Source organism: Pseudorasbora parva, chromosome 21 (genome assembly GCF_024679245.1).
Source record: "Pseudorasbora parva isolate DD20220531a chromosome 21, ASM2467924v1, whole genome shotgun sequence".
Lineage (NCBI taxonomy): Eukaryota > Metazoa > Chordata > Actinopteri > Cypriniformes > Gobionidae > Pseudorasbora > Pseudorasbora parva.
In genome coordinates, this window is record NC_090192.1 from 16,588,648 (window position 1) to 16,616,495 (window position 27,848).

Sequence of the window (27,848 nt, forward strand, 5' to 3'; positions counted from 1 at the left end):
CAAATGACAGAATGGGCAAACCTATAAAGGAAAGATTTTTATTAATGTTTGAAAATTGGACACAGTATAAGTGTTTGAATAGACAGATTATGTGCAGTTTGACTGCACTTTTTTCCAAAAATATAAAGTAAAATGACTTGTAAATAAATACAGTAATAGTCAGGGTCATCTTGAAAAAATATCAAATGAGAGAATGGGCAACCCTATAAAGGACAGATTTTTATGAATTTTTGAAAATTGGACAGTGTAAGTGGTTGAATAGACATATTTTTGCAATTTGACTGTACTTTTCTCCAAAAATATACAGTAAAATGACTTGTAAATAAATACAGTAATAGTCAGGTTTACTTTGAACAAATATCAAATGAAAGAATGGGCAAACCTATACAGGAAAGATTTTTATGAATTTTTGAAAATTGGACACAATGTAAGTGTTTGAATAGACAGATTTTTTGCAGTTTGACTGCACTTTTCTCCAAAAATATACAGTAAAATTACTTGTAAATAAATACTTTAATAGTCGGGGTCACTCTGAAAAAAATATCAAATGACAGAATAAGCAAACCTATGACGGAAAGATTTTTATGATTTTTTGCAAATTGGACAGTGCAAGTGCTTGAATTAATTTTGGGGGCAAATTTGACTGTACTTTTCTCCAAAACTATACAGTAAAATGACTTGTAAATAAAAACAGTAATAGTCAGGGTCACTTTGAACAAATATCAAATGACAGAATGGGCAAACCTATAAAGGAAAGATTTTTTTGAATTTTTGAAAATTGGACACAGTGTAAGTGTTTGAATAGACAGATTATTTGCAGTTTGACTGAACTTTTCTCCAAAAATATACAGTAAAATCACTTGTAAATAAATACAGTAATAGTTAGGTTCACTTTGAACAAATATCAAATGACAGAATGGGCAAACCTATAAAGGAAAAAAATTATGAATTTTTGAAAATTGGACAGTGTAAGTGTTTGAATAGACAGATTTTTGCAGTTTGACTGCACTTTTCTACAAAAAATATACAGTAAAATGACTTGTAAATAAATACAGTAATAGTCAGGGTCACCTTGAACAAATATCAAATGAGAGAATGGGCAAACCTATAAAGGAAAGATTTTTATGAATTTTTGAAAATTGGACAGTGTAAGTGTTTGAATAGACAGATTTTTTGCAGTTTGACTGTACTTTTCTCCAAAAATATACCGTAAAATGACTTGTAAATAAATACAGTTATGGTCAGGGTCACTTTGAACAAATATCAAATGACAGAATGGGCAAACCTATAAAGGAAAGATTTTATGTATTTTTGAAAATTGGACACTGTGTAAGTGTTTGAATAGACAGATTATTTGCAGTTTGACTGAACTTTTCTCCAAAAATATACAGTAAAATGACTTGTAAATAAATACAGTACTTGTCAGGGTCACTTTGAACAAAGATCAAATGACAGAATGGGCAAACCTATAAAGGAAAGATTTTTATGAATGTTTGAAATTTGGACACAGTGTAAGTGTTTGAATAGACAGATTTTTTGCAGTTTGACTGCACTTTTCTCCAAAAATATACGGTAAAATGACTTGTAAATAAATACAGTAATAGTCAGGGTCACCTTGAACAAATATCAAATGAGAGAATGGGCAAACCTATAAAGGACAGATTTTTATGTATTTTTGAAAAATGGACAATGCAAGTGCTTGAATGAATTTTTGGGGCCAATTTGACTGTACTTTTCTCCAAAACTATACAGTAAAATGACTTGTAAATAAATACAGTAACAGTCAGGGTCACTTTGAACAAATATAAAATGAATGAATTGGCAAACGTATGAAAGGAAAGATTTTTATGAATTTTAAATATTGGACAGTGTAAGTGTTTGAATAGACAGAATTTTTGCAGTTTGACTGCACTTTTCTCCAAAGATATACAGTAAAATGACTTGTAAATAAATACAGTAATAGTCAGGGTCATTTTGAACAAATATCAAATGACAGAACGGGTAAACCTATAAAGGAAAGATTTTTATGGTTTTTTTGAAAATTGGACACAGTGTAAGTGTTTGAATAGACAGTTTATTTGCAGTTTGACTGCACTTTTCTCCAAAAATATACAGTAAAATTACTTGAAAATAAATACAATAATAGTCGGGGTCACTTTTCAACAAATACCAAATGACAGAATGGGCAAACCTATAAAGGAATGATTTTTATGAATTTTTGAAAATTGGACAGTGTTAGTGTTTGAATAGACAGATTTTTTGCAGTTTGACTGCACTTTTCTCCAAAAATATACAGTAAAATGACTTGTAAATAAATACAGTAATAGTCAGGGTCACCTTGAACAAATATCAAATGAGAGAATGGGCAAACCTATAAAGGACAAATTTTTATGTATTTTTGAAAAATGGACAATGCAAGTGCTTGAATGAATTTTTGGGGCCAATTTGACTGTACTTTTCTCCAAAAATATACAGTAAAATGACTTGTAAATAAATACAGTAACAGTCAGGGTCACTTTGAACAAATATCAAATAAATGAATTGGCAAACGTATGAAAGGAAAGATTTTTATGATTTTTTTAAAATTGGACAGTGTAAGTGTTTGAATAGACAGAATTTTTGCAGTTTGACTGCACTTTTCTCCAAAAATATACAGTAAAATGACTTGTAAATAAATACAGTAATAGTCAGGGTCATTTTGAACAAATATCAAATGACAGAATGGGCAAACCTATAAAGGAAAGATTTTTATGATTTTTTTGAAAATTGGACACAGTGTAAGTGTTTGAATAGACAGTTTATTTGCAGTTTGACTGCACTTTTCTCCAAAAATATACAGTAAAATTACTTGAAAATAAATACAGTAATAGTTGGGGTCACTTTTCAACAAATACCAAATGACAGAATGGGCAAACCTATAAAGGAATGATTTTTATGAATTTTTGAAAATTGGACAGTGTAAGTGTTTGAATAGACAGATTTTTTGCAGTTTGACTGCACTTTTCTCCAAAAATATACAGTAAAATGACTTGTAAATAAATACAGTACTTGTCAGGGTCACTTTGAACAAAGATCAAATGACAGAATGGGCAAACCTATAAAGGAAAGATTTTTATTAATGTTTGAAAATTGGACACAGTGTAAGTGTTTGAATAGACAGATTATGTGCAGTTTGACTGCACTTTTTTCCAAAAATATGAAGTAAAATGACTTGTAAATAAATACAGTAATAGTCAGGGTCATCTTGAACAAATATCAAATGAGAGAATGGGCAACCCTATAAAGGACAGATTTTTATGAATTTTTGAAAATTGGACAGTGTAAGTGGTTGAATAGACATATTTTTGCAATTTGACTGTACTTTTCTCCAAAAATATACAGTAAAATGACTTGTAAATAAATACAGTAATAGTCAGGTTTACTTTGAACAAATATCAAATGAAAGAATGGGCAAACCTATACAGGAAAGATTTTTATGAATTTTTGAAAATTGGACACAATGTAAGTGTTTGAATAGACAGATTTTTTGCAGTTTGACTGCACTTTTCTCCAAAAATATACAGTAAAATTACTTGTAAATAAATACTTTAATAGTCGGGGTCACTCTGAAAAAAATATCAAATGACAGAATGAGCAAACCTATGACGGAAAGATTTTTATGATTTTTTGCAAATTGGACAGTGCAAGTGCTTGAATTAATTTTGGGGGCAAATTTGACTGTACTTTTCTCCAAAACTATACAGTAAAATGACTTGTAAATAAAAACAGTAATAGTCAGGGTCACTTTGAACAAATATCAAATGACAGAATGGGCAAACCTATAAAGGAAAGATTTTTATGAATTTTTGAAAATTGGACACAGTGTAAGTGTTTGAATAGACAGATTATTTGCAGTTTGACTGAACTTTTCTCCAAAAATATACAGTAAAATGACTTGTAAATAAATACAGTAATAGTTAGGTTCACTTTGAACAAATATCAAATGAGAGAATGGGCAAACCTATAAAGGAAAGATTTTTATGAATTTTTGAAAATTGGACAGTGTAAGTGTTTGAATAGACAGATTTTTGCAGTTTGACTGCACTTTTCTACAAAAATATACCGTAAAATGACTTGTAAATAAATACAGTTATGGTCAGGGTCACTTTGAACAAATATCAAATGACAGAATGGGCAAACCTATAAAGGAAAGATTTTATGTATTTTTGAAAATTGGACACTGTGTAAGTGTTTGAATAGACAGATTATTTGCAGTTTGACTGAACTTTTCTCCAAAAATATACAGTAAAATGACTTGTAAATAAATACAGTACTTGTCAGGGTCACTTTGAACAAAGATCAAATGACAGAATGGGCAAACCTAAAAAGGAAAGATTTTTATGAATGTTTGAAATTTGGACACAGTGTAAGTGTTTGAATAGACAGATTTTTTGCAGTTTGACTGCACTTTTATCCAAAAATATACGGTAAAATGACTTGTAAATAAATACAGTAATAGTCAGGGTCACCTTGAACAAATATCAAATGAGAGAATGGGCAAACCTATAAAGGACAGATTTTTATGTATTTTTGAAAAATGGACAATGCAAGTGCTTGAATGAATTTTTGGGGCCAATTTGACTGTACTTTTCTCCAAAACTATACAGTAAAATGACTTGTAAATAAATACAGTAACAGTCAGGGTCACTTTGAACAAATATCAAATAAATGAATTGGCAAACGTATGAAAGGAAAGATTTTTATGATTTTTTTAAAATTGGACAGTGTAAGTGTTTGAATAGACAGAATTTTTGCAGTTTGACTGCACTTTTCTCCAAAAATATACAGTAAAATGACTTGTAAATAAATACAATAATAGTCAGGGTCATTTTGAACAAATATCAAATGACAGAATGGGCAAACCTATAAAGGAAAGATTTTTATGATTTTTTTGAAAATTGGACACAGTGTAAGTGTTTGAATAGACAGTTTATTTGCAGTTTGACTGCACTTTTCTCCAAAAATATACAGTAAAATTACTTGAAAATAAATACAGTAATAGTTGGGGTCACTTTTCAACAAATACCAAATGACAGAATGGGCAAACCTATAAAGGAATGATTTTTATGAATTTTTGAAAATTGGACAGTGTAAGTGTTTGAATAGACAGATTTTTTGCAGTTTGACTGCACTTTTCTCCAAAAATATACAGTAAAATGACTTGTAAATAAATACAGTACTTGTCAGGGTCACTTTGAACAAAGATCAAATGACAGAATGGGCAAACCTATAAAGGAAAGATTTTTATTAATGTTTGAAAATTGGACACAGTGTAAGTGTTTGAATAGACAGATTATGTGCAGTTTGACTGCACTTTTTTCCAAAAATATGAAGTAAAATGACTTGTAAATAAATACAGTAATAGTCAGGGTCATCTTGAACAAATATCAAATGAGAGAATGGGCAACCCTATAAAGGACAGATTTTTATGAATTTTTGAAAATTGGACAGTGTAAGTGGTTGAATAGACATATTTTTGCAATTTGACTGTACTTTTCTCCAAAAATATACAGTAAAATGACTTGTAAATAAATACAGTAATAGTCAGGTTTACTTTGAACAAATATCAAATGAAAGAATGGGCAAACCTATACAGGAAAGATTTTTATGAATTTTTGAAAATTGGACACAATGTAAGTGTTTGAATAGACAGATTTTTTGCAGTTTGACTGCACTTTTCTCCAAAAATATACAGTAAAATTACTTGTAAATAAATACTTTAATAGTCGGGGTCACTCTGAAAAAAATATCAAATGACAGAATGAGCAAACCTATGACGGAAAGATTTTTATGATTTTTTGCAAATTGGACAGTGCAAGTGCTTGAATTAATTTTGGGGGCAAATTTGACTGTACTTTTCTCCAAAACTATACAGTAAAATGACTTGTAAATAAAAACAGTAATAGTCAGGGTCACTTTGAACAAATATCAAATGACAGAATGGGCAAACCTATAAAGGAAAGATTTTTATGAATTTTTGAAAATTGGACACAGTGTAAGTGTTTGAATAGACAGATTATTTGCAGTTTGACTGAACTTTTCTCCAAAAATATACAGTAAAATGACTTGTAAATAAATACAGTAATAGTTAGGTTCACTTTGAACAAATATCAAATGAGAGAATGGGCAAACCTATAAAGGAAAGATTTTTATGAATTTTTGAAAATTGGACAGTGTAAGTGTTTGAATAGACAGATTTTTGCAGTTTGACTGCACTTTTCTACAAAAATATACCGTAAAATGACTTGTAAATAAATACAGTTATGGTCAGGGTCACTTTGAACAAATATCAAATGACAGAATGGGCAAACCTATAAAGGAAAGATTTTATGTATTTTTGAAAATTGGACACTGTGTAAGTGTTTGAATAGACAGATTATTTGCAGTTTGACTGAACTTTTCTCCAAAAATATACAGTAAAATGACTTGTAAATAAATACAGTACTTGTCAGGGTCACTTTGAACAAAGATCAAATGACAGAATGGGCAAACCTAAAAAGGAAAGATTTTTATGAATGTTTGAAATTTGGACACAGTGTAAGTGTTTGAATAGACAGATTTTTTGCAGTTTGACTGCACTTTTATCCAAAAATATACGGTAAAATGACTTGTAAATAAATACAGTAATAGCCAGGGTCACCTTGAACAAATATCAAATGAGAGAATGGGCAAACCTATAAAGGACAGATTTTTATGTATTTTTGAAAAATGGACAATGCAAGTGCTTGAATGAATTTTTGGGGCCAATTTGACTGTACTTTTCTCCAAAACTATACAGTAAAATGACTTGTAAATAAATACAGTAACAGTCGGGGTCACTTTGAACAAATATAAAATGAATGAATTGGCAAACGTATGAAAGGAAAGATTTTTATGAATTTTAAAAATTGGACAGTGTAAGTGTTTGAATAGACAGAATTTTTGCAGTTTGACTGCACTTTTCTCCAAAGATATACAGTAAAATGACTTGTAAATAAATACAGTAATAGTCAGGGTCATTTTGAACAAATATCAAATGACAGAACGGGTAAACCTATAAAGGAAAGATTTTTATGATTTTTTTGAAAATTGGACACAGTGTAAGTGTTTGAATAGACAGTTTATTTGCAGTTGGACTGCACTTTTCTCCAAAAATATACAGTAAAATTACTTGAAAATAAATACAATAATAGTCGGGGTCACTTTTCAACAAATACCAAATGACAGAATGGGCAAACCTATAAAGGAATGATTTTTATGAATTTTTGAAAATTGGACAGTGTTAGTGTTTGAATAGACAGATTTTTTGCAGTTTGACTGCACTCTTCTCCAAAAATATACAGTAAAATGACTTGTAAATAAAAACAGTACTTGTCAGGGTCACTTTGAACAAATATCAAATGACAGAATGGGCAAACCTATAAAGGAAAGATTTTTATGAATGTTTTAAAATTGGACACAGTGTAAGTGTTTGAATAGACAGATTTTTTGCAGTTTGACTGCACTTTTATCCAAAATTATACAGTAAAATGACTTGTAAATAAATACAGTAATAGTCAGGGTCACCTTGAACAAATATCAAATGAGAGAATGGGCAAACCTATAAAGGACAGTTCCCTTTCGGGGAACTCGAGCTGCGTCGAAACGCTGTGAGAACGCCTCTGCGTTAATGCGTCGTGAAGCGCCTGTAGAACCATTCCATCGGAAAAAAGATCGATCGTCGGCGTGATGACGTCATCGACCAGAAGCTATAAAACGTCCGTGAAAACAAACAGGAACTAGCTTCTGAGCCTTCAGCAAGCGATCTGTGTGAACCTGTCTGTCTATTTGGTGTTTTTGTCTGTCTATTATCAGAGTTTTTCCACCCTTTTTGTTAAATATTCCTCATATATTAACAAAGAAAAGAGAAAATAAAATAGATAGAAATGGCGAGCGATAGCAGCAGTTTCAGGAAGTGTGTTCATCCCTGCCCACGCTACATCACGGGTGGGGATACACACTCTCTCTGTGTTGCCTGCTTGGGAGCGCAGCATGCCCAGGCAGCCCTCGAGGGGGCTGCTTGCGAGCACTGTGAGCGTATGCCACTGAGAACGCTGCGCTCCCGCCGGGCACTCTTCGAGGAGGGTGCCTCGGCTCGTGTTCCCCGCGGCTCTGGTCCCGCTGCCGCCGAGGCGGAGCGAAGGCTGCAGTCGTGGGGATCACAATTGGATGTTGCAGAGGGGTTAGAGACGGGCGCTGCCTTATCTCTGCCCTCACCTGCTCCATCCAGCGGCTCTTCTCGGGGCATGGAAGCACGCATGGCGGTTTCTTCCCCCCCGAGAGAGTCGCCGGTACTTCATCTGTCCAGCTCTGAGGAGGTGGACGTTGAAAGTATCGATACTGAAGACTCGCCACTTCAGTCCCCTGCTAGTGAGGAGCTAGTTGAGGTTTTGACGCGAGCAGTGGCCAGATTAAACATCGACTGGCCCACTGAAAGATCTGAGGCAGGAAGAAAACGTCATAGTAAGCTAGACGAATGCTTCCTGCCATCTCGCGCTTCAGAACCTCAGCGACGGGGCCTGCCGTTCTTCCACGATTTGCACACCGAGGTGGCAAGATCGTGGAAGAGACCGGCATCATATCGTGTCTTCAGCCCGCAGACTTCGGTCTACAGCAACATCAGCGGGCTGAGACAGTATGGTTATGGGGCGATGCCAAAGGTCGAAGAGACGCTCGCGAGCCATCTCTCACCTTCTTCGGCATCGTCCCTTAAGGCCCCGACTTTACCCACCAGACCATTAAAAACAACGTCGGCGCTGGTGGGTAAAGCGTACTCGGCAGCGGGTCAAGCGGCTGCATGCCTGCACACGATGGCTATCGTGCAGGCATACCAGGCTGACCTGCTAAGGGATCTGGACAGTAGTGATGCTGTGGGGGGAGATATTATCGCTGAACTTAGATCATCAGCCGATCTAGCTCTCCGGGCCACCAAGGAGACGGCCAGATGTGTTGGCCGCTCCATGGCAGCATTGGTGGCTACGGATGGGCATTTATGGTTAAACCCCACAGACATCAAGGAGAGGGAGAAAGCCTTTCTGCTTGATGCGCCGCTTTCTCCTGGAGGCCTCTTCGGTGACGCAGTTCACACTGTCACCGAGAGGTTCCAGGAGTCGAAAAAGCAAGCTGCGGCGCTCAAGCAGTTCCTCCCTCTCCGGGTCCAGGTCCCTGGGGCTGCTGCTGATACCACCAAGCAGCCCAGGCCGAGTACGAGCTCCTCACACAGGGCTCAACAAAAGCAGAGCGTCGCTGCCCGAGCTCCCCCTCAGCGTGGGGACGAGGGGCGGCGCTCTCAGACGAGGCCTTCGAGGGGCAGGGCTGATCTGCGGACAGTCCTGATCGCCAAGAAGGCCTCGTCGAAGCGTTCCTGACGCCAGAAGCGTCAGGACGCTGAGGGTGGTTCCCCCCGTAGGGAAACGGTGTTTACCCCTGCCAACGGTACCCGTTTCCCTACGGCACCCTCGGGGGGCCGCGCTGCCAACCCCGCCGCAATGCCGGGGCGCAGTCGGTCTCCGCGGGCCACCCGAGGGTGGTCCGCACCCCCTTCGGGGGGTCCCCGAGCAGTCAAGTCAGTTGTTCCCTGCCGGTCCGCCGCTTCAGGGCACTGCGCTTGTTGCTCAAAATACACCAGAGGCCCGCCTCGAGAGGCTGGTTCCCTTAGTAGATTTTCTAGACGAGTGGAAACGTCTATCAAATATATCTCGTTGGGTCCTGCAGATAGTAGAAAAGGGGTACGCCATTCAATTCAGAAGTCGGCCACCTCCTTTCTGCGGTGTCCTACCTACAGAGGTGGGCCCGGAGCAGGCTCTGGTAATGGCACAGGAAGTAGAGACACTCCTGCAAAAAGGGGCTATAGAGAGGGTTCCCCCTCCCAGCAGGGAGTCGGGCTTTTACAGCCGTTACTTCATCGTGCCGAAGAAGGATGGGGGCTTACGCCCGATATTAGATCTGCGGCTATTGAATCGCTCGGTGGCCAAGCTCAAATTCAAGATGCTTACACTCAGACAGATTGTAGCGCAGGTCAAATCGGAGGATTGGTTTGTCACCATAGACCTCAAAGATGCGTATTTTCATGTCTCCATCCTTCCACATCACAGGAAGTTCCTGAGGTTTGCCTTCGGGGGAGAGGCATACCAATATCGTGTACTTCCCTTCGGTCTAGCACTGTCACCCCGCACGTTCACCAAGTGTGTGGATGCAGCTCTGGCGCCGCTGCGTCTACAGGGCATCCGCATACTGAACTATATCGACGACTGGCTGATTCTAGCGAATACAGAACAGATGGCGGTTCAGCATCGAGATGCTGTTCTCGCCCACATGTCGAAGCTGGGGTTGAGGCTGAACGCCAAGAAGAGTGTGCTTTCTCCGGCTCAGAGAACCACTTTTCTGGGTGTGAACTGGGACTCGGTAATTATGCGGGCGCAATTATCGCCAACACGCATAGCATCGATCCTGGCAGCCGCCAAAGAACAGAAGCTAGGCCGAGCCGTCACTGTGAAACAGTTCCAGAAACTGTTAGGTCTCATGGCAGCAGCGTCCAACGTGATACCTTTTGGCCTACTGTACATGAGGCCACTGCAGTGGTGGCTCAAAACAAAAGGGTTCTCCCCGAGGGGAAATCCGCTCCGCACGATCAAAGTCACGCGGCGATGCCTACGTGCTCTGGTCATGTGGAAAAACCCGGGGTTTTTATCTCAGGGTCCCGTGTTGGGGGCTCATGTTCGTCGCGTAACGCTAACGACAGATGCCTCTCTCACGGGCTGGGGGGCGACCATGAGTGGTCGCTCATCCCAGGGTCTATGGCAGGAACATCAGCGGCACTGGCACATAAATCGGCTAGAGATGCTCGCAGTGTTTCTTGCATTGAAACAGTTCCTGCCCGACCTCAGGGGCCACCACGTACTAGTCAGAACAGACAACACGTCCGTGGTTGCCTATATAAATCACCAGGGGGGTCTGAGGTCTCGTCCGTTGGACAAATTGGCACATCGGATCCTCCTGTGGGCCCAAGGGAAATTGCTGTCAATCAGGGCAGTATATATCCCGGGGGCCCTGAATCAGGAAGCAGACAGCCTGTCGAGACAGGGGCCGAGGCCCGGGGAATGGAGACTCCACCCAGAGGTGGTGGAGCTCCTTTGGAAGGTTTATGGGAAAGCAGAGATAGACCTGTTTGCTTCGGCGGAGAATTCTCACTGCCCGCAGTGGTTTTCTCTGACCCATCCGGCCCCGCTGGGGCTGGATGCCATGGTACAGGAGTGGCCGAGGCTGCCTCTGTACGCCTTCCCCCCGATTGTCTTGCTTCCAGGAGTTCTGGAGAGGGTATGCCGGGACGGGGCCCAGGTACTTCTAGTGGCTCCGAACTGGCCGACCCGAGTATGGTTTTCGGACCTGATATCTCTCCTGGAAGGCTCTCCGATGGAGATTCCGACCAGGAGGGATCTACTCTCTCAGGCGGGCGGGAGATTCCTGCACCCACGCCCGGAGATGTGGGAACTGTGGGCCTGGCCTCTGAGGGGGCTAGGCTCATAGAGGAAGGTCTCTCGGCCGAGGTCGTAGAGACCATCCTACACTCCAGAGCTCCGTCCACAAGGAAGCTGTACGCTTTGAAATGGAGACTTTTCTCAGCATGGTGCAGAGAACGCCAGTGGGACCCAGTTAACTGCCCGGTTGGTACAGTGCTGGAGTTCCTGCAGGCAAGGTTCTCGGCAGGGTTGACCCCCTCCACACTAAAGGTGTACGTGGCGGCCTTGGGTGCCTTCCACGTCCCTTTCAGTGGAGTGTCTTTGGGAAGACACCCTCTAATTACACGCTTCCTTCGTGGCACATTAAGGTTGAGGCCAGTTATGCACTCGAGGGTCCCAGCATGGGACTTGGCCATTGTTTTGAGGGGCTTGTCCGGACCACCGTTCGAACCTCTGGAGGAGGTTTCGGATAAGTTCCTCACCTTAAAAACCATTTTCCTCTTGGCCATTTCGTCTCTTAAAAGAATAGGAGATATTCAGTCCCTGTCAGTAGGGCCCTCATGTTTAGAGTTTGCGCCAGGGATGGTGAAAGCATTTCTGCATCCCAGGCCGGGTTATGTCCCCAAGGTTCCTACGAGCCCACGGGGCCCCATCACTCTACAAGCCTTCTGTCCTCCTCCGTTTATGACGTCAGACCAGGAAAGGTTAAATCTGCTGTGTCCTGTGAGGGCACTGGATACTTATGTCCACAGAGCTGCCCTGTGGAGGAAATCTGAACAATTGTTTGTCTGTTTTGGACCCCCTAAGAAGGGGGCCCCAGTATCCAAGCAGAGGATGAGCAAGTGGGTGGCCGAGGCCATCTCACTTGCTTATGAAGCTACCGGGCAGCCATCTCCACTGGCTGTCCGGGCGCACTCAACCAGGGGTATGGCTGCTTCTAAAGCACTCTTGTCGGGGGCTTCCCTCCACGATATTTGCAACGCGGCCGGATGGTCGTCTCCTTCTACCTTCGTCAGGTTCTACGAACTAGACCTGGCATCTACAGTAGGGGCACAGGTTCTCTCGTAACCGTGTGCACTTCGGCTTCACACATACGAGACACTTGGTCCTATGGCGATGTGGGTATAAGCGTTCTCACAGCGTTTCGACGCAGCTCGAGTTCCCCGAAAGGGAACGTCTCAGGTTACGTATGTAACCCTAGTTCCCTGAGGGAACGAGACGCTGCGTCGCTCTGCCATACTCCCGGCATGTCCGTGATCACTTACTTCAGGCTTTATCAGAAGTTAGTTCCTGTTTGTTTTCACGGACGTTTTATAGCTTCCGGTCGATGACGTCATCACGCCGACGATCAATCTTTTTTCCGATGGAATGGTTCTACAGGCGCTTCACGACGCATTAACGCAGAGGCGTTCTCACAGCGTTTCGACGCAGCGTCTCGTTCCCTCAGGGAACTAGGGTTACATACGTAACCTGAGACGATTTTTATGAATTTTTGAAAATTGGACAGTGTAAGTGTTTGAATAGACAGATTTTTTGCAGTTTGACTGTACTTTTCTCCAAAAATATACAGTAAAATGACTTGTAAATAAATACAGTAATAGTCAGGTTTGCTTTGAACAAATATCAAATGAAAGAATGGGCAAACCTATACAGGAAAGATTTTTAAGAATTTTTGAAAATTGGACACAATGTAAGTGTTTGAATAGACAGATTTTTTGCAGTTTGACTGCACTTTTCTCCAAAAATATACAGTAAAATTACTTGTAAATAAATACTTTAATAGTCGGGGTCACTCTGAAAAAAATATCAAATGACAAAATGAGCAAACCTATGACGGAAATATTTTTATGAATTTTTGCAAATTGGACAGTGCAAGTGCTTGAATGAATTTTGGGGGCAAATTTGACTGTACTTTTCTCCAAAACTATACAGTAAAATGACTTGTAAATAAATACAGTAATAGTCAGGGTCACTTTGAACAAATATCAAACAACAGAATGGGCAAACCTATAAAGGACAAAATTTTATGTATTTTTGAAAAATGGACAATGCAAGTGCTTGAATGAATTTTTGGGGCCAATTTGACTGTACTTTTCTCCAAAACTATACAGTAAAATGACTTGTAAATAAATACAGTAACAGTCAGGGTCACTTTGAACAAATATCAAATAAATGAATTGGCAAACGTATGAAAGGAAAGATTTTTATGAATTTTTTAAAATTGGACAGTGTAAGTGTTTGAATAGACAGAATTTTTGCAGTTTGACTGCACTTTTCTCCAAAAATATACAGTAAAATGACTTGTAAATAAATGCAGTAATAGTCAGGGTCATTTTGAACAAATATCAAATGACAGAATGGGCAAACCTATAAAGGAAAGATTTTTATGATTTTTTTGAAAATTGGACACAGTGTAAGTGTTTGAATAGACAGTTTATTTGCAGTTTGACTGCACTTTTCTCCAAAAATATACAGTAAAATTACTTGAAAATAAATACAGTAATAGTTGGGGTCACTTTTCAACAAATACCAAATGACAGAATGGGCAAACCTATAAAGGAATGATTTTTATGAATTTTTGAAAATTGGACAGTGTAAGTGTTTGAATAGACAGATTTTTTGCAGTTTGACTGCACTTTTCTCCAAAAATATACAGTAAAATGACTTGTAAATAAATACAGTACTTGTCAGGGTCACTTTGAACAAAGATCAAATGACAAAATGGGCAAACCTATAAAGGAAAGATTTTTTATTAATGTTTGAAAATTGGACACAGTGTAAGTGTTTGAATAGACAGATTATGTGCAGTTTGACTGCACTTTTTTCCAAAAATATACAGTAAAATCACTTGTAAATAAATACAGTAATAGTTAGGTTCACTTTGAACAAATATCAAATGACAGAATGGGCAAACCTATAAAGGAAAAAAAAATATGAATTTTTGAAAATTGGACAGTGTAAGTGTTTAAATAGACAGATTTTTGCAGTTTGACTGCACTTTTCTACAAAAAATATACAGTAAAATGACTTGTAAATAAATACAGTAATAGTCAGGGTCACCTTGAACAAATATCAAATGAGAGAATGGGCAAACCTATAAAGGAAAGATTTTTATGAATTTTTGAAAATTGGACAGTGTAAGTGTTTGAATAGACAGATTTTTTGCAGTTTGACTGTACTTTTCTCCAAAAATATACCGTAAAATGACTTGTAAATAAATACAGTAATGGTCAGGGTCACTTTGAACAAATATCAAATGACAGAATGGGCAAACCTATAAAGGAAAGATTTTTATGTATTTTTGAAAATTGGACACTGTGTAAGTGTTTGAATAGACAGATTATTTGCAGTTTGACTGAACTTTTCTCCAAAAATATACAGTAAAATGACTTGTAAATAAATACAGTACTTGTCAGGGTCACTTTGAACAAAGATCAAATGACAGAATGGGCAAACCTATAAAGGAAAGATTTTTATGAATGTTTGAAATTTGGACACAGTGTAAGTGTTTGAATAGACAGATTTTTTGCAGTTTGACTGCACTTTTATCCAAAAAAATACGGTAAAATGACTTGTAAATAAATACAGTAATAGTCAGGGTCACCTTGAACAAATATCAAATGAGAGAATGGGCAAACCTATAAAGGACAGATTTTTATGTATTTTTGAAAAATGGACAATGCAAGTGCTTGAATGAATTTTTGGGGCCAATTTGACTGTACTTTTCTCCAAAACTATACAGTAAAATGACTTGTAAATAAATACAGTAACAGTCAGGGTCACTTTGAACAAATATCAAATGAATGAATTGGCAAACGTATGAAAGGAAAGATTTTTATGAATTTTAAAAATTGGACAGTGTAAGTGTTTGAATAGACAGAATTTTTGCAGTTTGACTGCACTTTTCTCCAAAAATATACAGTAAAATGACTTGTAAATAAATACAGTAATAGTCAGGGTCATTTTGAACAAATATCAAATGACAGAACGGGTAAACCTATAAAGGAAAGATTTTTATGATTTTTTTGAAAATTGGACACAGTGTAAGTGTTTGAATAGACAGTTTATTTGCAGTTTGACTGCACTTTTCTCCAAAAATATACAGTAAAATTACTTGAAAATAAATACAATAATAGTCGGGGTCACTTTTCAACAAATACCAAATGACAGAATGGGCAAACCTATAAAGGAATGATTTTTATGAATTTTTGAAAATTGGACAGTGTTAGTGTTTGAATAGACAGATTTTTTGCAGTTTGACTGCACTTTTCTCCAAAAATATACAGTAAAATGACTTGTAAATAAAAACAGTAATAGTCTGGGTCACTTTGAACAAATATCAAATGACAGAATGGGCAAACCTATAAAGGAATGATTTTTATGAATGTTTTAAAATTGGACACAGTGTAAGTGTTTGAATAGACAGATTTTTTGCAGTTTGACTGCACTTTTATCCAAAAATATACAGTAAAATGACTTGTAAATAAATACAGTAATAGTCAGGGTCACCTTGAACAAATATCAAATGAGAGAATGGGCAAACCTATAAAGGACAGATTTTTATGAATTTTTGAAAATTGGACAGTGTAAGTGGTTGAATAGACATATTTTTGCAGTTGACTGTACTTTTCTCCAAAAATATACAGTAAAATGACTTGTAAATAAATACAGTAATAGTCAGGTTTACTTTGAACAAATATCAAATGAAAGAATGGGCAAACCTATACAGGAAAGATTTTTATGAATTTTTGAAAATTGGACACAATGTAAGTGTTTGAATAGACAGATTTTTTGCAGTTTGACTGCACTTTTCTCCAAAAAATATACAGTAAAATGACTTGTAAATAAATACTTTAATAGTCGGGGTCACTCTGAAAAAAATATCAAATGACAGAATGAGCAAACCTATGACGGAAAGATTTTTATGAATTTTTGCAAATTGGACAGTGCAAGTGCTTGAATGAATTTTGGGGGCTAATTTGACTGTACTTTTCTCCAAAACTATACAGTAAAATGACTTGTAAATAAAAACAGTAATAGTCAGGGTCACTTTGAACAAATATCAAATGACAGAATGGGCAAACCTATAAAGGAAATATTTTTATGAATTTTTGAAAATTGGACAGTGTAAGTGTTTGAATAGACAGATTTTTTGCAGTTTGACTGCACTTTTCTACCAAAATATACAGTAAAATGACTTGTAAATAAATACAGTAATAGTCAGGGTCACCTTGAACAAATATCAAATGAGAGAATGGGCAAACCTATAAAGGAAAGATTTTTATGAATTTTTGAAAATTGGACAGTGTAAGTGTTTGAATAGACAGATTTTTTGCAGTTTGACTGTACTTTTCTCCAAAAATATACAGTAAAATGACTTGTAAATAAATACAGTAATAGTCAGGGTCATTTTGAACAAATATCAAATGACAGAACGGGTAAACCTATAAAGGAAAGATTTTTATGATTTTTTTGAAAATTGGACACAGTGGAAGTGTTTGGATGAATTTTGGGGGGAAATTTGACTGTACTTTTCTCCAAAATTAGACAGTAAAATTACTTGTAAATAAATACAGTAATAGTCAGGCTCACTTTGAACAAATATCAATTGGCAGAATGGGCAAACCTATAAAGGAAAGATTTTTATGAATTTTTGAAAAATGGACACAGTGTAAGTGTTTGAAAAGACAGATTATTTGCAGTTTGACTGAGCCTTTCTCCAAAAATATACAGTAAAATGACTTGTAAATAAATACAGTAATAGTCAGGGTCACTTTGAACAAATATCAAATGACAAAATGGGCAAACCTATAAAGGAAAGATTTTTATTAATTTTTGAAAATTGGACAGTGTAAGTGTTTGAATAGACAGATTTTTGCCGTTTGACTGCACTTTTCTCCAAAAATATACAGTAAAATGACTTGTAAATAAATACAGTAATAGTCAGGCTCACTTTGAACAAATATCAAATGACAGAATGGGCAAACCTATAAAGGAAAGATTTTTATGAATTTTTGAAAATTGGACACAGTGTAATTGTTTGAATAGACAGATTTTTTGCAGTTTGACTGTACTTTTCTCCAAAAATATACAGTAAAATGACTTGTAAATAAATAAGTAATAGTCAGGGTCACTCTGAACAAATATCAAAGGATGGAATGAGCAAACCTAAAAAGGAAAGATTTTTATGATTTTTTGAAAATTAGACACAGTGTAAGTGTTTGAATAGACAGATTTGCAGTTTGACTGCACTTTTCTCCAAAACCTTACAGTAAAATGACTTGTAAATAAATACAGTAATAGTCAGGGTCACCTTGAATAAATATCAGATGACAGCATGAGCAAACCTATAAAGGAAAGATTTTTATGAATTATTGAAAATTGGACACAATGTAAGTGTTTGAATAGACAGATTTTTTGCAGTTTAACTGCACTTTTATCCAAAAATATACAGTAAAATGACTTGTAAATAAATACAGTAATAGTCAGGGTCACCTTGAACAAATATCAAATGAGAGAATGGGCAAACCTATAAAGGACAGATTTTTATGAATTTTTGAAAATTGGACAGTGTAAGTGTTTGAATAGACAGATTTTTTGCAGTTTGACTGCACTTTTCTCCAAAAATATACAGTAAAATGACTTTTAAATAAATACACTAATAGTAAGGGTCACTCTGAACAAATATCAACTGACAGAATGGGCAAACCTATAAAGGAAAGATTTTTATGATTTTTTTTTAAATTGGACACAGTGTAAGTGTTTGAATAGACAGATTTTATGCAGTTTGACTGCACTTTTCTCCAAAAATATACAGTAAAATGACTTGTAAATAAATACAGTAATAGTCAGGGTCATTTTGAACAAATATCAAATGACAGAATGGGCAAACCTATAAAGGAAAGATTTTTATGATTTTTTTGAAAATTGGAAACAGTGTAAGTGTTTGAATAGACAGTTTATTTGCAGTTTGACTGCACTTTTCTCCAAAAATATACAGTAAAATTACTTGAAAATAAATACAGTAATAGTCGGGGTCACTTTTCAACAAATACCAAATGACAGAATGGGCAAACCTATAAAGGAATGATTTTTATGAATTTTTGAAAATTGGACAGTGTAAGTGTTTGAATAGACAGATTTTTTGCAGTTTGACTGCACTTTTCTCCAAAAATATACAGTAAAATTACTTGTAAATAAATACAGTACTTGTCAGGGTCACTTTGAACAAAGATCAAATGACAGAATGGGGAAACCTATAAAGGAAAGATTTTTATGAATTTTTGAAAATTGGACAGTGTAAGTGTTTGGATGAATTTTGGAGGGAAATTTGATTGTACTTTTCTCCAAAACTATACAGTAAAATGACTTTTAAATAAATACAGTAATAGTCAGGATCACTTTTAACAAATATCAAATGACAAAATGGGCAAACTTATAAAGGAAAGATTTTTATGAATTATCGAAAATTGGACACAGTGTAAGTGTTTAAATACACAGATTTTTTGCAGTTTGACTGCACTTTTTTCCAAAAATATACAGTAAAATGACTTGTAAATAAATACAGTAATACTCAGGGTCACTTTGAACAATTATCAAGTGACAGAATGGGCAAACCTATAAAGGAAAAAAAATTATGAATTTTTGAAAATTGGACAGTGTAAGTGTTTGGATGAATTTTGGATGGAAATTTGACTGTACTTTTCTCCAAAACTATACAGTAAAATGACTTGTAAATAAATACAGTAATAGTCAGGGTCACTTTGAACGAATATCAAATTACAGAATGGGCAAACCTATAAAGGAAATATTTTTATGAATTTTTGAAAATTGGACAGTTTAATTGTTTGAATAGACAGATTTTTTGCAGTTTGACTGCACTTTTCTCCAAAACTATACAGTAAAATGACTTGTAAATTAACACTAATAGTAAGGGTCACTCTGAACAAATATCAACTGACAGAATGGGCAAACCGATAAAGGAAAAAAAATTATGAATTTTTGAAAATTGGACAGTGTAAGTGTTTGGATGAATTTTGGAGGGAAATTTGACTGTACTTTTCTCCAAAAATATGCAGTAAAATGACTTGTAAATAAATACAGTAATAGTCAGGGTCACCTTGAACAAATATCAAATGAGAGAATGGGCAAACCTATAAAGGAAAGATTTTTATGAATTTTTTTAAATTGGACACAGTGTAAGTGTTTGAATAGACAGATTTTATGCAGTTTGACTGCACTTTTCTCCAAAAATATGCAGTAAAATGACTTGTAAATAAATACAGTAATAGTCAGGGTCACCTTGAACAAATATCAAATGAGAGAATGGGCAAACCTATAAAGGAAAGATTTTTATGATTTTTTTTTTAAATTGGACACAGTGTAAGTGTTTGAATAGACAGATTTTATGCAGTTTGACTGCACTTTTCTCCAAAAATATACAGTAAAATGACTTTTAAATAAATACACTAATAGTAAGGGTCACTCTGAACAAATATCAATCAATCAATCAATCAACTTTATTTATATAGCGCTTTTACAATCACGATTGTGTCAAAGCAGCTTCACAGTGTCAAACAGGGTAATATTGCGACAAAATTAGATTTGGCTGTACAGCCGTACTGGAGAAAACAGTGATGTTGTCAGCTTATTTTAATTTATCATATAGCGACAATGTTGGCAGATCAGTATTATAGTTTATAGAATTAAATAAGACCTAATTCATATATTTTATTTGTATAATAAGTTGAATAACTTTAATCATATTTTTTGTGTCCCCAACTGAGCAAGCCAAGCCAAAGGCGACAGTGGCAAGGAAACAAAACTCCATCGGGGCATGATGGAGAAAAATAAACCTTGGGAGAAACCAGACTCAGTCGGGGTGCCAGTTCTCCTCTGGCCTATTAACACACCGTGTAAGATTATTATTCTGGCAACCTTACAGGTCGGAAATCGACCTGTAAGGTTATCAACCTGTAAGAAATATCAACTGACAGAATGGGCAAACCTATAAAGGAAAGATTTTTATGATTTTTTTTTAAATTGGACACAGTGTAAGTGTTTGAATAGACAGATTTTATGCAGTTTGACTGCACTTTTCTCCAAAAATATACAGTAAAATGACTTGTAAATAAATACAGTAATAGTCAGGGTCATTTTGAACAAATATCAAATGACAGAATGGGCAAACCTATAAAGGAAAGATTTTTATGAATTTTTGAAAATTGGACAGTGTAAGTGTTTGGATGAATTTTGGATGGAAATTTGACTGTACTTTTCTCCAAAACTATACAGTAAAATTACTTGTAAATAAATACAGTAATAGTCAGGCTCACTTTGAACAAATATCAACTGACAGAATGGGCAAACCTATAAAGGAAACATTTTTATGAATTTTTGAAAATTGGACAGTGTAAGTGTTTGAATAGACAGATTTTATGCAGTTTGACTGCACTTTTCTCCAAAACTATACAGTAAAATTACTTGTAAATAAATACAGTAATAGTCAGGCTCACTTTGAACAAATATCAAATGACAGAATGGGCAAACCTATAAAGGAAAGATTTTTATGAATTTTTGAAAATTGGACAGTGTAAGTGTTTGGATGAATTTTGGAGGGAAATTTGACTGTACTTTTCTCCAAAACTATACAGTAAAATGACTTGTAAATAAATACAGTAATAGTCAGGATCACTTTTAACAAATATCAAATGACAAAATGAGCAAACCTATAAAGGAAAGATTTTTATGAATTATTGAAAGTTGGACACAGTGTAAGTGTTTAAATACACAGATTTTTTGCAGTTTGACTGCACTTTTTTTCCAAAAATATACAGTAAAATGACTTGTAAATAAATATAATAATAGTCAGGGTCACTTTGAACAAATATCAAATGACAAAATGGGCAAACTTATAAAGGAAAGATTTTTATGAATTATCGAAAATTGGACACAGTGTAAGTGTTTAAATACACAGATTTTTTGCAGTTTGACTGCACTTTTTTCCAAAAATATACAGTAAAATGACTTGTAAATAAATACAGTAATAGTCAGGGTCACTTTGAACAATTATCAAATGACAGAATGGGCAAACCTATAAAGGAAAAAAAATTATGAATTTTTGAAAATTGGACAGTGTAAGTGTTTGGATGAATTTTGGATGGAAATTTGACTGTACTTTTCTCCAAAACTATACAGTAAAATGACTTGTAAATAAATACAGTAATAGTCAGGGTCACTTTGAACGAATATCAAATTACAGAATGGGCAAACCTATAAAGGAAATATTTTTATGAATTTTTGAAAATTGGACAGTTTAATTGTTTGAATAGACAGATTTTTTGCAGTTTGACTGCACTTTTCTCCAAAACTATACAGTAAAATGACTTGTAAATTAACACTAATAGTAAGGGTCACTCTGAACAAATATCAACTGACAGAATGGGCAAACCGATAAAGGAAAAAAAATTATGAATTTTTGAAAATTGGACAGTGTGTTTGGATGAATTTTGGAGGGAAATTTGACTGTACTTTTCTCCAAAAATATACAGTAAAATGACTTTTAAATAAATACACTAATAGAAAGGGTCACTCTGAACAAATATCAACTGACAGAATGGGCAAACCTATAAAGGAAAGATTTTTATGAATTTTTTTAAATTGGACACAGTGTAAGTGTTTGAATAGACAGATTTTATGCAGTTTGACTGCACTTTTCTCCAAAAATATGCAGTAAAATGACTTGTAAATAAATACAGTAATAGTCAGGGTCACCTTGAACAAATATCAAATGAGAGAATGGGCAAACCTATAAAGGAAAGATTTTTATGATTTTTTTTTTAAATTGGACACAGTGTAAGTGTTTGAATAGACAGATTTTATGCAGTTTGACTGCACTTTTCTCCAAAAATATACAGTAAAATGACTTTTAAATAAATACACTAATAGTAAGGGTCACTCTGAACAAATATCAATCAATCAATCAATCAACTTTATTTATATAGCGCTTTTACAATCACGATTGTGTCAAAGCAGCTTCACAGTGTCAAACAGGGTAATATTGCGACAAAATTAGATTTGGCTGTACAGCCGTACTGGAGAAAACAGTGATGTTATCAGCTTATTTTAATTTATCATATAGCGACAATGTTGGCAGATCAGTATTATAGTTTATAGAATTAAATAAGACCTAATTCATATATTTTATTTGTATAATAAGTTGAATAACTTTAATCATATTTTTTGTGTCCCCAACTGAGCAAGCCAAGCCAAAGGCGACAGTGGCAAGGAAACAAAACTCCATCGGGGCATGATGGAGAAAAATAAACCTTGGGAGAAACCAGACTCAGTCGGGGTGCCAGTTCTCCTCTGGCCTATTAACACACCGTGTAAGATTATTATTCTGGCAACCTTACAGGTCGGAAATCGACCTGTAAGGTTATCAACCTGTAAGAAATATCAACTGACAGAATGGGCAAACCTATAAAGGAAAGATTTTTATGATTTTTTTTTTAAATTGGACACAGTGTAAGTGTTTGAATAGACAGATTTTATGCAGTTTGACTGCACTTTTCTCCAAAAATATACAGTAAAATGACTTGTAAATAAATACAGTAATAGTCAGGGTCATTTTGAACAAATATCAAATGACAGAATGGGCAAACCTATAAAGGAAAGATTTTTATGAATTTTTGAAAATTGGACAGTGTAAGTGTTTGGATGAATTTTGGATGGAAATTTGACTGTACTTTTCTCCAAAACTATACAGTAAAATGACTTGTAAATAAATACAGTAATAGTCAGGCTCACTTTGAACAAATATCAACTGACAGAATGGGCAAACCTATAAAGGAAACATTTTTATGAATTTGTGAAAATTGGACAGTGTAAGTGTTTGAATAGACAGATTTTATGCAGTTTGACTGCACTTTTCTCCAAAACTATACAGTAAAATTACTTGTAAATAAATACAGTAATAGTCAGGCTCACTTTGAACAAATATCAAATGACAGAATGGGCAAACCTATAAAGGAAAGATTTTTATGAATTTTTGAAAATTGGACAGTGTAAGTGTTTGGATGAATTTTGGAGGGAAATTTGACTGTACTTTTCTCCAAAACTATACAGTAAAATGACTTGTAAATAAATACAGTAATAGTCAGGATCACTTTTAACAAATATCAAATGACAAAATGAGCAAACCTATAAAGGAAAGATTTTTATGAATTATTGAAAGTTGGACACAGTGTAAGTGTTTAAATACACAGATTTTTTGCAGTTTGACTGCACTTTTTTTCCAAAAAATATACAGTAAAATGACTTGTAAATAAATATAATAATAGTCAGGGTCACTTTGAACAAATATCAAATGACAAAATGGGCAAAACTATAAAGGAAATATTTTTATGAATTTTTGAATATTGGACATAGTAATTGTTTGAATAGACAGATTTTTTGCAGTTTGACTGCACTTTTCTCCAAAAATATACCGAAAAATGACTTGTAAATAAATACACTAATAGGTAGGGTCACTCTGAACAAATATCAACTGACAGAATGGGCAATCCTATAAAGGAAAAAAAAAATATGAATTTTTGAAAATTGGACAGTGTAAGTGTTTGGGTGAATTTTGGATGGAAATTTGACTGTACTTTTCTCCAAAAATATACAGTAAAATGACTTTTAAATAAATACACTAATAGTAAGGGTCACTCTGAACAAATATCAACTGACAGAATGGGCAAACCTATAAAGGAAAGATTTTTATGAATTTTTTTAAATTGGACACAGTGTAAGTGTTTGAATAGACAGATTTTTTGCAGTTTGACTGCACTTTTCTCCAAAAATATACAGTAAAATGACTTGTAAATAAAAACAGTAATAGTCAGGCTCACTTTGAACAAATATCAAATGACAGAATGGGCAAAACTATAAAGGAAAGATTTTTATGAATTTTTGAAAATTGGACAGTGTAAGTGTTTGGATGAATTTTGGATGGAAATTTGACTGTACTTTTCTCCAAAACTATACAGTAAAATGACTTGTAAATAAATACAGTAATAGTCAGGCTCACTTTGAACAAATATCAACTGACAGAATGGGCAAACCTATAAAGGAAAGATTTTTATGAATTTTTGAAAATTGGACACAGTGTAAGTGTTTGAATAGACATTTTTTTGCAGTTTGACTGCACTTTTCTCCAAAAATATACAGTAAAATGACTTGTAAATAAATACAGTAATAGTCAGGGTCACTTTGAACAAATATCAAATGACAGAATGGGCAAACCTATAAAGGAAATATTTTTATGCATTTTTGAAAATTGGACAGTGTAATTGTTTGAATAGACAGATTTTTTGCAGTTTGACTGCACTTGTCTCCAAAACTATACAGTAAAATGACTTGTAAATAAATACAGTAATAGTCAGGCTCACTTTGAACAAATATCAAATGACAGAATGGGCAAACCTATAAAGGAAAAATTTTTATGAATTTTTGAAAATTGGACAGTGTAAGTGTTTGGATGAATTTTGGTGGGAAATTTGACTGTACTTTTCTCCAAAACAATACAGTAAAATGACTTGTAAATAAATTCAGTAATAGTCAGGCTCACTTTGAACAAATATCAAATGACAGAATGGGCAAACCTATAAAGGAAATATTTTTATGAATTTTTGAAAATTGGACAGTGTAAGTGTTTGAATAGACATTTTTTTTGCAGTTTGCACTTTTCTCCAAAAATATACAGTACAATGACTTGTAAATAAATACAGTAAAGAGTCAGGGTCACTCTGAACAAATATCAAAGGATGGAATGAGCAAACCTAAAAAGGAAAGATTTTTTATGATTTTTTGAAAATTGGACACAGTGTAAGTGTTTGAATAGACAGATTTGCAGTTTGACTGGACTTTTCTCCAAAAATATACAGTAAAATGACTTGCAAGTAAATACAGTAATAGTCAGGGTCACTTTGAAAAAATATCAAATGACAGAATGGGCAAACCTATAAAGGAAAGATGTTTATGATTTTTTTTTTTAATTGGACTGTAAGTGCTTGAATGAATTTTGGGGAGAGTTTGACTGTACTTTTCTCTAAAACTATACAGTAAAATGACTTGTACATAAATACAGTAATAGTCGGGGTCACTCTGAACAAATATCAAATGACAGAATGAGCAAACCTATGAAGGAAACATGTTTGTTTATTTTTGAAAATTGGACACAGTGTAAGTGTTTGAAAATACATTATTTGCAGTTTGACTGCACTTTTCTCCAAAACTATACAGTAAAATTACTTGTAAATAAATACAATAATAGTCGGTGTCACTCTGAAAAAATATCAGATGACAGAATGAGCAAACTTATGAAGCCAAGATTTTTATGAATTTTTGAAAATTGGACACAGTGTAAATGTTTGAATAGACAGATTTTTTGCAGTTTGACTGCACTTTTCTACAAAAATATACAGTAAAATGACTTGTAAATGAATATAGTAATAGTAAGGGTCACTTTGAAAAAATATCAAATGTATGTCCTTAAATGGTTTTTTGGGGTAAGTTTGACTGTACTTTTTTCAAAAAATATACAGTTAAATGACTTGTAAATAAATACAGTAATAGTCGGGGTCACTTTGAACAAATATCAAATGACAGAATGGGCAAACCTATAAAGGAAATATTTTTATGAATTTTTGAAAATTGGACAGTGTAAGTGTTTGAATAGACCGAATTTTTTGCAGTTTGACTGCACTTTTCTCCAAAAATATACAGTAAAATGACTTGCAAGTAAATACAGTAATAGTCAGGGTCACTTTGAAAAAATATCAAATGACAGAATGGGCAAACCTATAAAGGAAAGATGTTTATGATTTTGTGAAAATTGGACTGTAAGTGCTTGAATGAATTTTGGGGAGAATTTGACTGTACTTTTCTCTAAAACTATACACTAAAATGACTTGAAAATTGAAAATTGGACAGTGTAAGTTTTTGAATAGACAGATTTTTTGCAGTTTGACAGCACTTTTCTCCAAAACAATAAAGTAAAATTTCTTGTAAATAAATACACTTATAGTCGGGGTCACTCTGAAAAAATATCAAATGACAGAATGAGCAAACCTATGAAGGAAAGATTTTTATAAATTGTTGAAAATTGGACAGTGCAAGTGCTTGAATGTATTTTTGGGGCAAATTTGACTGTAATTTTCTCCAAAACCGTACAGTAAAATTACTTGTAAATATATACAGTAATAGTCAGGGTAACTCTGAACAAATATCAAATGACAGAATGAGCAAACCTATAAATGAAAAAAATGTATGAATTTTTGAAAATTAGACTTTATGTCCTTAAATGGTTTTTGGGGTACGTTTGGCTGTACTTTTCTTCAAAAAAATACTATAAAATTGACTTGTAAATAAATACAGTAATAGTCAGGGTCACTTTGAACAAATATCAAATGGCAGAATGAGCAAACCTATGAAGGAAATATTTTTTTATGAATTTTTGAAAATTGGACTGTAAGTGCCTGAATGAATTTTGGGGAGAGTTTGACTGTACTTTTCTCCAAAACTATACAGTAAAATGACTTGTGAGTAAATACAGTAATAGCCGGGGTCACTCTAAACAAATATCAAATGACAGAATGAGCAAACCTATAAGGGAAATATTTTTATGAATTTTTGACAATTGGACTGTAAGTGCTTGAATGAATTTTGGGGAGAGTTTGACTGTACTTTTCTCCAAAAATATACAGCAAAATGACTTGTAAATAAATACAGTAATACTAAGGGTCACTCTAAACAAATATCAAATGACAGAATGAGCAAACCTATAAAGGAAAGAGTTTTATGAATTTTTGAAAATTGGACACAGTGTAAGTGTTTGAATAGACTTGGCCAAAAATGTATTCAAAATTTCACACTTGAACTAATGATGAATCTATTACTATATAGAAAGTTCAAGTTCATAGGATCCAGGGTCAGAAGTTTTATTTTTCATAAAAAGTCATTTTTTCGTTGAAAAGTCACCATTAAGTAAATATTTCATTATTAGTCTATTTGTATGCATACAATACTCAAGTTCATAGACTGTTTGGAAAAAATAAGTTCAAAGCTCATCCTTGAACTACTGATGAAATATAAGGAGTCTATTGTTTATGTATAAAAAATTCAAGTTCATAGGATCCAGGGTCAGATTATTATTATTATTTTTATTTTTTTTCAAAGAGTCATGTTTGAACTTCTGAAGAAACACCATAAAGCCATAAGTTATTTTATACATGTAAAGTTCAATACACTCAAAAAATGTATTCAAAATTTGACACTTGACCTACTGAT